Here is a 15,438-nt window from a genome sequence, read left to right on the forward strand (position 1 = left end):
AAAATTATGCATGGCATTGAGAAAGTGGATAGAGAAAAGTTTTTCTCCCTCTCTCATAATACTAGAACTCGTGGACATTCAAAGAAGCTGAATGTTGGAAGATTCAGGACAGACAAAAGGAAGTACTTCTTTACTCAGTGCATAGTTAAACTATGGAATTTGCTCCCACAAGATGCAGTAATGGCCACCAGCTTGGATGGCTTTAAAAGAAGATTAGACAAATTCATGGAGGACAGGGCTATCAATGGCTACTAGCCATGATGGCTGTGCTCTGCCACCCTAGTCAGAGGCAGTATGCTTCTGAAAACCAGTTGCCGGAAGCCTCAGGAGGGGAGAGTGTTCTTGCATTCGGGTCCTGCTTGCGGGCTTCCCCCAGGCACCTGGTTGGCCACTGTGAGAACAGGATGCTGGACTAGATGGGCCACTGGCCTGATCCAGCAGGCTCTTCTTATGTTCTTATGTTCTTAAAAACAGAAGGGAGTAGAAAAAGACCAAACAAGAGATGGATTGATTCCATTAAAAGAAGCCACAGACCTGAACTTACAAGTTCTGAACAGGGTGGTTCATGACAGATGCTATTGGAGGTCACTGGTTCATAGGGTTGCCATAAGTCGTAATCGACTTGAAGGCACATAACAACAACAAAAAGATACAGGGAATAATCCTCAACCACGACAGCAGGGACGTAGAATCTTTTTGGCCTGGCAGACCAGATCTTTATTCCCCCCAACATGTGCCAACTTTGACTGGTGAGGGAGGCCACCCACTTGCCAGACATCTGACATCAAGCAGCACCATACAGAATTGAACACTCTGCTCATCAGCAAAGACTTCAGTTCTGCTGTCTGCAGGATTTAACAACCCCACACTTATCAGCTGATGAACAGGGGTTAAATCCTGCTGCTTTGGTAAAGCACACCAATGCAAAATTGAACCTGCCATCCTGCCCATCAGTGTATGTCATCCACCCATTGAAGTGGTGGCAGCTGATTGACAGGTGGGTGTGGTTTGCGAAAAATTGCATTGCAGGCCAAATTGGACCCCAAGATTGACCTGTGGGCTGAAGGTTCCTTACCCCAATCTATAGTTTAGCTTCAACTTCTTCTTTTAACTTAAGATAATAAGCATACAGCCTGAACTTCTCCCACCCTTCCACCTTAGGCACAAACCTCAAGCATACGAATCCCCATCCCCAGTGCTTGTGCCCTGATTGTAGATAAGCTTGTAGTAATGAATCATTTGCTGATTTTGTGGGACAAAGCTTAAATGATTTAGAGGAAAACATATCTCCTTGATTGCAACAAACTACATAATTGAAGAAACAGATATGACATTCTGTACATCATCAGGCTGATTAAAATGAGTAAGATTTGCACAAGCAGCAGCCCTTTGTGGATTTCAGCTTATACCCAGTATAGCTACTGGATCTTCTAAAGGCTGGTAGACACAGGAACTACAGCAGTGGTGAAAGTTTGCTCTTGATTGGGCTCCATTTCCTTCTCTGGCTGACTGAGAATCTTTGTATAGATATTGTGCGCATGACAGTGGTTAATATCCAACTAATATATTTAAGTTACTTGTCCATTGATTTCAGTGGATCTACTCTGAGCAAGTCAGTTTTGGATGTCACCTTTTTTCTGTAACAATGCATGAAATGATTTTTAAAAAAAATGTGTAGGTATTGAAACTTATTGGCAAATAAATGCTATTTTATCTTTGGCAAGATTTTTTGTAGATAGTTTTGGTATGAAATACCTAGCATTTATTGTAGGACCTGTTTTCTTGGATGATGTGCAAATGATGATGCAAATTTTTAACAGAATAATTTTGAAGCTGACTATTAAGGAAAAAGAAACTCATACCATCATTTATATCTAATCCACGTATTAAGACTGAGTTGTAAAACGTTTAAATATGTTGTGAAGATGAATTCTTTAACTGATAAATACTAGAAAATCCATAAGGCACAATTAACTCGCTTAACAATGGGTACATACTGATGCAATATCCACCCATATAACCCAGCAGCTGAAGTACAGTGTATCTGTATAGGATCTGGAGTCTGTATCTTGTTGGAGCAGTCATAACAGCTCTTTGCGAGGCATGCAGCTGTAGAAGCAATAGGCTGCCTAGATTTGTAGCTTGAGTCTGAAAGCGAGTGTGACTGCACTGGCCAGTTGCAGATACTTTGAAGGTGGCTGCAGGGCTCGCACACAATAATCCCTAATACCAGGTATGCTTGACCTTTGCTGAAGTTTGGCTGCCTATGTTGCTCTTGAGAATGGGAGGACAGCTCTAGTGTAGGGGATTTGTGAATTACGCCCTTACTCTCCAAGACTGATATCTAAGCATGTTTATCTGGAATTAAGTACCACTGAAAGTCCCAAATAGTCTTACTTCTGAGTAAACACAGGCTTGGATTGCTTGGATGTTTAGAATATCTATGCTAGTAGGAAAGCTTGGGAATTTATTGGTACTGATTTATGCTCCATTTATACATCTCTTCCATATTTTTGTGTTTTTAAATGTATGGCTCCACTTTTCCTACCGTTAGAAGTCTAGCTGGATAGAATTCAACATTAACTCGGTATTCCTCTGTTTTAAAATCTTCATCTCTGAATTCTTGCGTCTTATAGTTGAAATGTGAGTCATCTTTATTTATCCAAGGCATTGTTCTCTTAAGTGTATGTAATACAGCATATTAATCAGCTCCTTAATATGAAGTAGATAAACCTTGAGCTAAATTTAACATTTTAAAACTTTTTAAAAATAAAGTGATAAACTTTTTTTGAGGGGGGGGACAATGTCTCTCACAGCAGTCTTCAGCAGTGTCCTGTGTAAAACCAGCAAGAGGGTAAAAATACTGATGGTGTTAGTATGTGATGTGAAGAAAGTTAATTGCTTTCCTATTTTTTAGATCCTCTCTATAGATAATTCATAACATAGATTGATTGTCCTTATACTCACACTTTTTGAGCTTTTCCAACACTTCTGTAAGCTGTAAGTTATCTAAGTGTTTAAAAATTGTTTGATTAGATTAGACCTGGAAAAATACTATAGGGTTTTTTTTCAGTTTACGCTGAACATGTGACTGTTATTCAGTCAGTCTGCATTGGCTCTCAGTGTATTCCTGAGCCCAACGTCCTGGTTATTACCTTATAAAGACTTAAATGTTTTCGGCCCAAGTTACATGAAGGGGCTGCCTCAGTGGCAGACAGTGGGGCAATGTGACAGTGCTGCTTACCTGACCTCCCAGCAGGTAGTCACTGGTGTTTACCAAGGAGGATGGGGGGGATAAGATGCTGGGGTATTCAGTGCTCTGCAAACGTACCAGTAGGAATACTGTATAATCTCCATTGGTTGCACAGCACCAACCTCCCTGCCACCTTACCACTCCCACTTTTCCTCCTGGTAAGCAGCAGCAACCCTCCTGCTGGGAGGTCAGATAAGCATCACCACCACCCCCATCTGCTACTGCTCCCACATGACCCTGCTCTTCAGCTGAGATCCGGTGAAGGCTGTGATCCACATTCCACTACCATTTAAGGTGTAGACGGAGGCTGTGCAGGATAGGCCCTTCTTTATTGTGGTGCCCAAGCATTGAAACTCTTTCCTCAGAAGGCCCAGCAAGCCCCTTCCCTTTCTGTTTTCTGGATGCTGAAGACTATCTTATTTAGGCGGGCCTACAGTTTGAATAATTTGTACCTTCAAAACCAATAGTCGGGTTATCCCCACTGCTGATAATAGCGTGTTTGTGTTCAGTATTTTGCATTCTTCTACTGTATTTTGTTTGTGTGGATTAAAGGTTGCAATGCAAATAATAAATGTATCCAGCAATTAGATTTAGTGATTCTGCAGCCTGTGTGAACAACTGAACATATTGATTGGTGCTGCCATCACTGACAGAACTGAATATCTGTTTAAAGTGGGAGGAATTAATCCAGGCACCCCTATCCCTTACTCCATAGATTGTCAGCAGAATGAGATTGTTGATTATGGCCCAAATCCAGAAGTGTGTGTATGGAAGTTGTCTGTCTGTGCACTTGTGTATCATCTAGCTGTCTAACAGATGGCCAGTGATAAGAGGCTGAATCCAAGAGTGAGGAAAATGGTAGTGGTTTGGTATAAGTTACCATTCCTTCAAACAAGGTATCAATACTGTCAAAACAGTCAGCACCAGCCATTTGCATTGCACATGCATCCCCCTTGGAATCATGTGAGCACCACGCATTTGAACACTTTGGATTTCTACTCGATGCTACTCTAAGAAATACTCTTTAGAGTGGGGTCCCAAATAAATGAAAAAGAAGATAATAAAATATAAACTTCCTGTCTAACATTCCCTTTGGTTTTAAATAATTGTGTATTAGAACTGTCTCTTAGATTATTTCATACTACATTCAGCATCCAAGTTTGAGTAACATGCAAATTTGTTTATAATGATTAGTACATTAAAACCTATACTGTTAGTCAGCCAAAAACCTTTAAATTGGTTGGTAGCCTCAAAACCTGTGTATATTAAAAGTGAGAGTACGAATAAAATAACAGAAAATGGATTGTGTTGATCTTTTTGCATTCCACTGTTGGTTTATTTTTGCATAGCTAATTAACCATGATTCTTTTGTGACTAAGGAGTATAACCCAGAATTTATGTCAATGTTTTTTCCCTTTTTATCCAAATGCCTTCTGATTCCCTCGACTCAAACTGTGGGAATTTGATAGCCGCAGCATGTACTCTGCAAATTAACCAAAGGTTATTTAGAGTTTTAATGATTAGTGGTGTTAATTAATGAGGAAACTACAATAACAACAGTTTTAGTAATGTTAATGTCTTACTAAAGGAAAGCACTTATTGCTAAAACCAACAGAGAAGCAAGGGAATTTAAGCCATTTCAATAGCCTGTGTATACAAATATAACACTAAACACAAAGGGCACAATCCAGCCAAAGGTGGCACTTTAAAAGTCCCATTGTTTTCAATAGGAGTGTTGAGTACATTGTTAAATGCATCTGTTCTGTTAGATCTTGGACCAGCTGTTTGATTGCAATTACCCCATTACTTATAATCACAATGAAAAAGAATCCCCCCCTCCCAAGATGTTACTTTGTGCAATCCCACAGCTTTCTTTAGCAGAGCAGCTATGACTTATTCATATGTAAAAGAACTCCAGGAGTTTTAGAAATGCCCTTATTGTTTCCTGAAATCAGTAGGTGTCAATTCTTTCATATGCATACAGTTTGATTATTTGAGGTTATGTATGCACAATTTCAACTGAGATCAACAGGGCTTCTGAACAGAAAAACACAAATGACTTGGGGGATGAATATGAGTGTATAATCAATTTTATAAATTTATTTCCAGACTTCATGGTACCTGGGCTTCAGAACAAGACCTTTCATTGATCTCATTCATTGGCAATCACTCGTGGCTGAGTAAGATTGTCTTCCAAGATAAGGTCTTTAACAGTGAGTCCGTAAGTGACTGTAGAGGCCAATTCTGGAACCACACAGCTTCCCACAGTGAGGACATATGTTTCCAGACGCGATGAGGATTTGTTTGACATGCCTTCTGCTTAGCTCAGTTGTCCCATTCACCCTGTATTCGTGCTTCTTTGAAGTTCATAGCATCTTTGATAATAGCCACCCTCCTTTTGGGACGTTCATGGGCCAAGACTCGATGCTCGTGTTACATTCTCGATGCTCATGTTACATTTTTTTAGATTCGCTTTAAGAACATCTTTAAACCTCTTTTGTTGTCCACCAATATTCCATTTTCCATCAAGTTGGGAGTAAAGTAGCTGCTTTGGTAGATGGTGATCAGGCATTCGAACAACATGGCCAGTCCAGTGAAGTTGATGTTGAAACATCATTGTTTCAACACAGGTAGTCTTTGCTTCTTCCAAAATGCTAACATTAGTCCGTCTGTCTTCCCAAGTAATTTGCAGAATTTTCCAGAGGTAGCGTTGGTGAAATCTTTCAAGAAAATGGGAGTGGTATTTATAAATGGTCCATGTTTCACAGGAATACAGTAAGGTTGGTAGTACAATGGCTTTGTAAATAAGCATTTTGGTCTCCCTGCAAATATCCCCATCCTCATACACTCTGCGCTTCATTCGGGAGAATGCGACACTCGCAGAGCTCAGACGATGTTGAGAGATGGCTGCAAAGATAGGGGAAGTGATCAACGTTCTCCAGTGTCACAATGGTTTTAGATCAATGACCCCCTTGCTGGATCGACACCTTGTTCTGGTGAGTGGGCTTGTGTGTTCCAATGAACCCTGTGAGCGATGCCGTTGGGAGTCATGTACTCCCAGCAGGGTCACCCATGGCGGTAAGGTCAAGGGAGAGGAACCAGACAAAGAACGATCCAAAAATGTCCTCAACAGCAGAACAGGCGGAGGATAACAATGTGTGTGTTACAACGACTGTGAAGGCAGATGAAGGCTGCAGCAGATAAAAGACTTCCAATCATCGTCGTATCCATGCCATTGGATCAAAACCTTTTTCTGTCAAGATTGTGTGTTGATTGTTGTGCGCCAATCTCCCCACATAAAATAAATTCACACACAGGTGTCTTCCAACCAAACCAAACCAAACATCCCATGGCAATCAGCGAATAGCAACGGGGGCAGGACTGTGAAATCTGGAAGCCCCTAGTCATGGACCAGCACATGGCTGGTGGATACAGACTCAGTCGTCCTGGCTCAAGGACTGAGGCAGTTGAGTAGTTCAGCAGCTATACCCATGGCTGAGCAGTCCTATTCAGGATCCACTCTGCTCACCCCGTATGGGGAGGGGGCTAGAAAAGGTGCCCTAGAATCATAGAATAGTAGAGTTGGAAGGGGCCTATAAGGCCATCTAGTCCAACCCCCTGCTCAATGCAGGAATCCAAATCAAAGCATTCCCAACAGATGGCTGTCCCTAAACATAGTCTGCCTCATCCCTCTCCCTGACTGGATTACCGCGTCCAGTGGGGTCACCACTTAGCGGTCACAAAAGAGAATTGAACTTTGGAACATGGAATATATGGACATTGCTGGGCAATACAGATAATGAACGTCCTGAACTCAGGACTGCCATCATCGCGAGGGAGTTGAGACATTTTAATATTGACATAGCAGCACTGCAAGAAACTCGAAGAGCAGGAGAAGGAGAACTGAAGGAAGAAAAAGGAGGTTATACCTTCTTCTGGAAAGGACTGCCTGAACAAGAATGACGAATACATGGAGGAGGCTTTGCTATTAAAAATAATCTTGTGAAGCTCTTGTCAGAAGTTCCTATTGGCATTAATGAATGACTCTCAACTCTCCAGTTAAAACTTGCTAAAAACCAGCAGGCAACTATTCTAAGTGCTTATGCACCAACATTAGATGCTGATGAAGACATCAAGGAAACATTTTATAACCAGCTGGACACCATCTTATCAGAGATACCTAAGGAGGATAAAATTATCCTCTTGGGCAATTTCAATGCAAGAGTTGGGTGTGATTTCGATTTATGGCCAGAAACCATTGGGAAAGAAAGAGTTGGCAATAGCAACCTGAATGGCATTCTACTTCTGACTAAATGTGCAGAGCATAATCTTGTTATTACAAACACACTCTTTCATCATAAAAATAAATTTAAAACATCATCAAAGCACCCTCAGTCAAAACACTGGAATCTCCTGGATTACATAATTGTCCGTGCCAGAGATCATCGTGAGGTACTCCTCACTAGGGCCATGATGAGTGCTGGTGACTGCTGGACAGATCACCAATTAATTCAGTCCACTATGGAACATTAATATTGTTCCTCAACGTAGGCTCCAAGGAAGAAAACCAAGGCGTAAAATGAACATCCATGCTCTTCAAGATCCTGTTAAGCGAGTCTGCTTTCAAACAACTCTCAAGAAACATCTACTGACGGAGCTCCCTGAAAATGTCAAGGAACACTGGATTAAACTGAAGACATCCATTATTGCAGCATGTGAACAAACTATTGGATACCAAACTAAGAAACATCAGGATTGGTTTGATGAGAATGATAGTGAGATTGTACATATCATTGACAAGAAAAGGAAAGACTTGCAGATATGGCAAAAAGACATTAACTGTGCTGCTAAGAAAAAAATCTATGCCAGTGCAAAGGCTGAGGTCCAAAGAAGCACTAGAGAACTTAAGAACGCCTGATGGATAAAGAAAGCTCAAGAAATCCAGCACTTTGTAGATGCCCACGATGCACGGGGCTTTTTGAATGCCACAAAGGCCATCTATGGACCAACAAATTACAGTACAAATCCCTTATGCTCAATAGATGGTAGCAAACTTCTTAAAGATAAAGAGTCTATTGCACTGCATTGGAAAGAGCATTACCACGACCTCCTTAATCGTAACTCTATTGTGGCTGGTGAGGTCTTCTCACAAATTCCACAACAACAAACTAGAGATGAGCTTGCAGTATCCCCTAATTTGGATGAAGTCAGTAAAGCCATCAATCAAATGAAGACCAACAAAGCTAGTGGACCTGATAGGATTCCTGCTGAAGTCTTTAAAGAAGGTGGGCCTGAATTTACACAACAACTTCATAAACTCATCGAAAAAATCTGGACGACAAAATCTCTCCCTACCACCTGATTGCAGCGAGGGAGTGCTCATCCTAAACCGGTGACTGGAGGCTGTGAAGGGCTGGATGTGGGCTAACAAACTGAGATTTAATCCATACAAGACAGAAGTGTTGCTGGTCGAGGGGAAAACTGCACCAGGGATAGGGTTGCAACCTATTCTGGATAGGGTTGCACTTCCCTTGAAGGAGCAGGTCTGCAGTTTGAGAGTCCTCCTGGATCCTGCCCTGCTGCTTGAACATCAGGTGGCTGCAGTAGCCAGGAGTGCTTTTAGCCAACTCAAACTGGTCTACCAGCTGCGCCTATTCCTGGAAGCAGTTGACTTGGCCACAGTGACACATACATTGGTGACATCAAGGCTTGATTACTATAACACACTCTATGTGGGGCTGCCTTTGAAAACAGTTCACAAATTACAATTGGTTCAAAATGCAGCAGCCAGAATGTTAACTGGAGCATGGTGTAGGGAGTATATCACCCCTGTGCTTTATGGACTCCACTGGTTCCCAATTTGTTTCTGGGCCAATTCAAAGTGCTGGTTCTGACCTTTAAAGCCCTAAATTCTTGATGGGGTTACACTCCCCTTGAAGGAACAGGTTCGTAACTTGGGAGTTCTTTTCGATCCTTCCTTGTCTCTCGAGGCCCAGGTGGCCTCGGTGGCACGGAACGCTTTTTACCATCTTCGACTGGGCTACCAGTCCCTACCCGGACAGTGATGACCTCGCCTCAGTTGTTCATGCTCTGGTAACTTCTAGGTTGGACTACTGCAATGTGCTCTACGTTGGGCTGCCCTTGAAGATAGTTCGGAAACTACAGCTAGTCCAGAATGCAGCGGCCAGACTACTGACGCGGACCAGAAGATCCGCTCATATAACACCTGTTCTGGCCCATCTGCACTGGCTTCCTATTTGTTTCCGGGCTAAATTCAAAGTGCTGGTTTTGACCTATAAAGCCCTACACGGCATGGGACCGCAATACCTGGTGGAACGCCTCTCCCAATACGAACCTACCCGTACACTGCGCTCAACATTTAAGGCCCTCCTCCGAGTGCCATCCCATCAAGAAGCTCGGAGGGTGGTGACCAGAACTAGGGCCTTCTCGGTGGTGGCCCCCGAATTGTGGAATAGTCTCCCCGATGAGGTACGCCTGGCTCCGATGCTGTTATCTTTCCGGCGCCAGGTGAAAACCTTTTTATACTCCCAGGCATTTTAAAATGAATTTTAATAATTGTTTTTATCGTGTATTTTTAAACAGTATCTTATTATTGTTATATTTTGATGTTGCTTGGTTTTTGTTGTTTGTTGTTTTGATTTTTGATTCTGTTATATTTACTGTATTTATATATTTTGCTTGTTTTATCTTTTATGTACACCGCCCAGAGAGCCTTTTTGGCTTAGGGCGGTATATAAATCAAATTAATTAAATAAATAAATAAATAAATAAATAAATGGCCTTGGACCAATGTACCTGAGGGACCGCTTACGCCCATATGTATCTTCCGGGGATTTAAGACCATCTGCCTCTGGTCTCCTCTGCATGCTGGGAGAAAGCCTTTTCAGCTGTGGCCCCCAAGCTTTGGAATACTCTACCCCAAGAAGCTCACTCTGCTCCTGCCCTGATGGTTTTCCGGAAACTTCTGAAAACCATCTTGTTCCAGAGAGCCTTTGGATGGGACTGAAGGTAGAGCCTGAACTGATTTTAGCCTTCTGTTTTAATTTTACCTCTTTAGTCCCTTCACTACCACTCTATATGTGTGTGTGTATTTGTATTTTATGTATTTTAATTTATTTTAATGTTTTTGTGATCTTTATTGTGTACAATTTTATTATGTATGTGTTCGATTTTATTGTAAGCCACCCTGAGTGCCCTATTATAGGGTAGAAGGGCTGGATAGAAATATTTTAAATAAAAAATAATAATTAAAATATTAACATTTTCCAAAAAAAAAAACCCCGCTGTAAAGTTAATCATGAACTTTCTCTCAATCAAAAGGCTTTTGGTTGGTGAATCTACAGTAATACCTCAGTTAACAAAGTAAATGCATTATTGGACATTACTTTAACAGAAACTTTGATACCAGAGGTAAGAATAACATGGAAAGGACAGGGCTAGACTCCTACACCCACTCAAGCATGGTGGGGGCACCTTCAACAGGAGCTTTAAAAGTTGCTTACCCGGCACCCTCCCCTCCCCTGAATTGTATTGGATCCTTTTATCCCCAGCCCTGAGAGAAAGCAAGAGATCTCTTTAATACAAAGCAAACACACAATGTGTGTCAGTTTCACCTTAAAGCAAAGGTACAGGCTTGTCAGTTTATTGATAGCAAAGCAGACACAGGCTGGTCAGTTTCACTTTAAAGCAAAGGCATAGGCTTGAAAGTTTATCCATAGCAAAGCAAAGCTGGTCAGTTTCACCCTTTTAAAAAAAGCCTTGCTTAAAAGGAGCTTCATTCCTGGAGGATTCCTTAATTGAGGTATTTCTGTAATCAGTTACGTGACTGAGTGTTGTAGCCATAATATAAAATGTTAATTCCACTAATTAATTGTAGAATATGGATATATTCATAGTTGACCTGCAGCTTGAAGCATACCTGCTGTGTATGTTCTAGTATTCCTAACATAATATGGTACTTGTACTACACTTTCCCCTATCAATTAAAATTTGTCTATACTGGTTAAAATTACTATCCACAGATTAACACGTCATCTTTGCTACTCCTTCAATTAATCCAAAGAGTTTGCAGCCCTGTGATTACTGTTACTGAAATGTGTAAGGATAATAAAATGAAAATAAGCTCAATCAGCAAATAAAATACCTAATTATATAATTTTGAGAATTGGCTGGTTTAATGTTTCTTATTCTTACTCAAGCTCCAATTAAAATAAATTAATGGCTGCTTTACAGTTGCATTAATTAGCATGGTCTGATTAGAAACAATAGTGCTAGGTTGGCCTCACAAGTTTAAAGTTACACAATCACTCAGAGGCAAGGTTCCATGTGCACTTGATGCACACATTGGACACTTGAAAACACCTCTTTGTCTGACGTAACAGTGGAGGACCTGTCAGCATTTCAACAGACCTCTCTTCAGTGTTCCCCAGGGTTTTCCAACATACTGTTTCTTTACATTTCTGTTTCTTCTGGCTTCGTTAAGGCAACCAACTTAGTTTCACAGAAATGGAATTAAGACCCAGGAACTCATTGCATTAATACACTTCCACAATTCCTGCCCAGTAGGCGCATAATAAATGTGACACTGTGTAAAACGCTAGACAGCTCTCATGTGTTAGCACAGTCACTTAACGCAGACAGAGTCCAGGATGCTAATAACACTTTATTGGTAAACTGAACAGAAGCTGTGTAAAATTTGAGGAGAAATAAACAGAGTTTTTGTATGTCTTAGTTTAGGCCTTGATTAGAGCAGGGAGAGAAACAACCAAAACATACGGAGGGAAAACTCCCTCAGAACTACACAATCATTTAGAACCCTTGCTGCCTCAACAAAGATCATGCAACTCTGCCTGATTGCTTGGCAATGCCTCCACCCCCCTTTGGTTGGCTGACTTAATAATAACAGAAATAACCCTTACATTATAAACTGAATGATCCCTGCTGTTGCACTTCCAACACCATGCACCTGCTAACTTTCTGCCTTCATATCTTTTAGTTATTTGATAATATCTTTCTCTAAATTGGATTCACGTTGATGCAATTAAGTAAGTGGTTTTGTGTTTGCTAATTTTATAGACTGGTGTCAAGCTAAAGGTAGTTTGTGTGGGTTTAAATTCTACCTTTCTACTCCTGTCTCCTCCCCCCATACTTGAGTTGTCTGGGAGTTAAATTCTTGTGTTACCTTGCTAACATGATCTGTCAGTATGACTCTCACACTCCAGCATTGGGGCTCTCCACTATTCTACAGTGTCCTGTAGCAGTCAGTATTTTTTAAATGAGGTATGACAAGTGACAACTTGCAGTCCTAGGGCTCATGACTAAGGTGCTATACCTCTAATACTGAACATGACCTACTTTCAGGCTTCATTAGTCTACAGTTTAAATTTAAAGTTTAATGTAAAGACTCAAATAAGAACTAAAACTATGCCAATAACTTGTTTTAAAATTTACCTGTCCTAATTCTTCAGAATTTAAAACTGCTTCAACTTTGTATAACTAAGTTTTAGCTTTGTGCAACTAAGCTTAAGAATTAAACAACACTGGTTTAAAGAGTTACATTTAAACTACGAACTTCCTCTTTACTCAACGTCACAGTGATTCAGTTCTCACATAATGCTAAGCTAAATAATGGTTTAGCACAAAAGAGCAAACACGTGGGTTTCTGGAGCAAAGATAGTGTGGTTTGTCTGGAGCAAGACAAACAATGAACCTCATTTCAGATGTAATGCTGCACAGTGCGCCTACACATTTGCTTGTTTGTGCTAAGCCATGGTTTGTAGGGTTGCCATATTGCCTGGTTAGCTGGGTTTTACTCAGATTCTAGCCATGCTACCTGGTGCCCACGGACCCCATTAGGAAGCCTGGATTCCCAGCTTTCATTTGTTTAAAAACACTAAGTCTCTAATCCTTGTGGTTCCAGAGATAGAAGGCAAAATGTGGAGACAGTTTCCTGCCCAATCATTTAGTGAGGAAATCAGCCTACTCCCACCTTCCATTGTTCTTAGCCAATGAGGGACACCACAGCTGTCCTAGGAAAATCAAAACTTTTAGGGTGGGTGGCCTGTCTGATCGGCGGACTGGGATAGGGGCATGTGCAAGCCAGGGAGGAATGGAACAGGGAGGGTGAGGGGCCAAACTATAGAAAAAGTGGGCGGCAGGCACTGGAATGGTACTGCTGGCAGACCAGGCCAGATTAGGGGAACAAGGGATAGATGCTTAATACCCATCCCATGTTCCGGGTCTGTCCAGAACCAGACGATAACTGGGGGATGCAGGATTCCTACCGACCTTCGACTGCTGTTGTGTAATGCCAGGTCTGTAGTACAAAAAACATCACACATTCATGATATTATCTTGGATGAGCGGGCAGACCTGGCATGTATTATGGAGACTTGGCTGGATGAGGCCTCAGCTCCCATTCTTGAGGCCATGTGCCCGCCGGGTTTCCGTTACGCACAGCAGCCGAGGGTAGGAAGGTGGGGAGGGGGAGTGCCAGTCATCTATCAAGAGTCTTTAGTTTTTACCAGACCTCCTCTTCACAGGACTAAGTTTGTTGACTGCATGTACTGGAGGTTGGGCCCGAAGGGCAGTTTAGGGATCCTGCTTGTGTACCGCCCACCCCGCTGCACGGCAGACTCCCTGGCCGAGGTGCTGGAGGTGGTCTCGGCTGTACGGGCATTGTCCCCAGAATTATTAGTGCTGGATGACTTCAACGTGCATGCCGAGACCACTCTCATTGGAGCCCCTCGGGATTTCCTGGAAACCATGGCTTCCTGGGAACTGCGCCTTAGTAATATTGGGCCCACCCATGTAGCCGGTCATGCTCTCGACCTTATGTTTGTCCTGGGAGGGGAGGGAAGTGCTCTGAAGTTGGGGGTGGTTTCTTCCACCCCTGTGTCATGGTCAGATCACTACCCGGTAAATATAGACTTCTCAATGCCACACACCCTCCGCAGGGGAAAAGGACCTATTAGAATGGTCCGCCCCAGGCACCTGATGGATCCAGAAGGATTCCTGACTGCGCTTGGGGAATTGGAACCTGCTGAAGGCCGCCCGGTCGATACCCTGGTGATAGAGTGGAATGAGGGAATCACCAGGGCATTGGACTGGGTGGCTCCGAAACGTCCTCTCCCCCTGAACAGAACTCAGTTAGCACCATGGTATACACCACGGTTGCGTAATCTGAGACAGGAGGTGAGACGACTAGAACGCCGGTGGTGAAAATCACGTTCCGAAGATGTCCGGACACAGGTTAGAGCAGCAGTAGCTGCCTATCAAGTGGCAGTGAAGGCAGAAAAGAAGAGGTTCTTTGCTGCCTCCATTGCGTCTGCAGAGTGCTGTCCCAGGAGGTTGTTCCAAGTGGTCCGAAGCCTGGTCGGTCCAGTTGCTCAGGAACCCTTGGAACAGTCAAAAGCCTCCTGTGACAAATTAGCAAAGCACTTTGCTGACAAAATCGAACACTTACGGAACTTGATCCCGTACGCCGTGGATACAGTGAATGAACCAGAGTTGGCCAGTTGCAAGCCGGTCGAATGGGATCGGTTTCGGCCTCTCCCTTCTGAGGATGTGGACAAGGTGTTCTCAACTGTGAAGCCTACCACATGTCTAAATGATCCTTGCCCGTCGTAGCTCCTTGTGAGCTGCAAAGAGAAATTGGGCGAGGGGATTAAGGCGGTGGTTAATGCATCCCTGGAGGAGGGTGTAATGCCATTAGCCCTCAAGGAGGCAATTGTAAAGCCCATCTTAAAGAAGCCCTCCTTGGATCCCCAAGTTCTGAACAACTTTCGCCCAATTTCAAATTTACCATTCTTGGGCAAGGTCATTGAGCGAGTGGTGGCTAATCAGCTGTCGACACACTTGGATGAAACGGATTATTTGGATCCATACCAATCGGGTTTCAGGACTGGACATGGAACTGAAACAGCCTTGGTCGCTCTGGTGGATGATATGAGGAGGGCATTAGATAGGGGAGAATTCACCTTTCTTGTCCTCCTCGATCTCTCAGCGGCTTTTGATACTGTTGACCACAGTATCCTTTTACATCGCCTGGAGGGATTGGGAATAGGAGGCACAGTACTGCAGTGGTTCTGTTCCTTTCTCTCCGATAGGCGTCAACAGGTAGCATTAGGGGAAGAGGTTTCAGACCCTTAGCCTCTCAATTGTGG

General features: G+C 42.7%; 1 protein-coding gene across 5 annotated transcripts in view; it reads left to right on the forward strand.

Annotated features, from left to right (window-relative positions):
* The window catches only part of KCNQ5 (potassium voltage-gated channel subfamily Q member 5), a 556,888-nt gene that overhangs the window by 394,268 nt on the left and 147,182 nt on the right, over positions 1-15,438 (forward strand). The window contains exon 1 of one of the 5 annotated variants that reach the window (XM_061623125.1): positions 10,999-11,075. The exons of 3 other annotated variants lie outside the window; for them this stretch is intronic. The gene's annotated coding sequence lies outside the window, so the exon portion shown is untranslated. Of the gene's footprint in view, positions 1-10,998; positions 11,076-12,241; positions 12,319-15,438 lie in introns of those variants that run through there. One more of the 5 variants, XM_061623126.1, reaches the window with a different exon arrangement.

The sequence above is a fragment of the Rhineura floridana genome, chromosome 4 (assembly GCF_030035675.1).
Source record: "Rhineura floridana isolate rRhiFlo1 chromosome 4, rRhiFlo1.hap2, whole genome shotgun sequence".
Classification (NCBI taxonomy): Eukaryota; Metazoa; Chordata; class Lepidosauria; order Squamata; family Rhineuridae; genus Rhineura; species Rhineura floridana.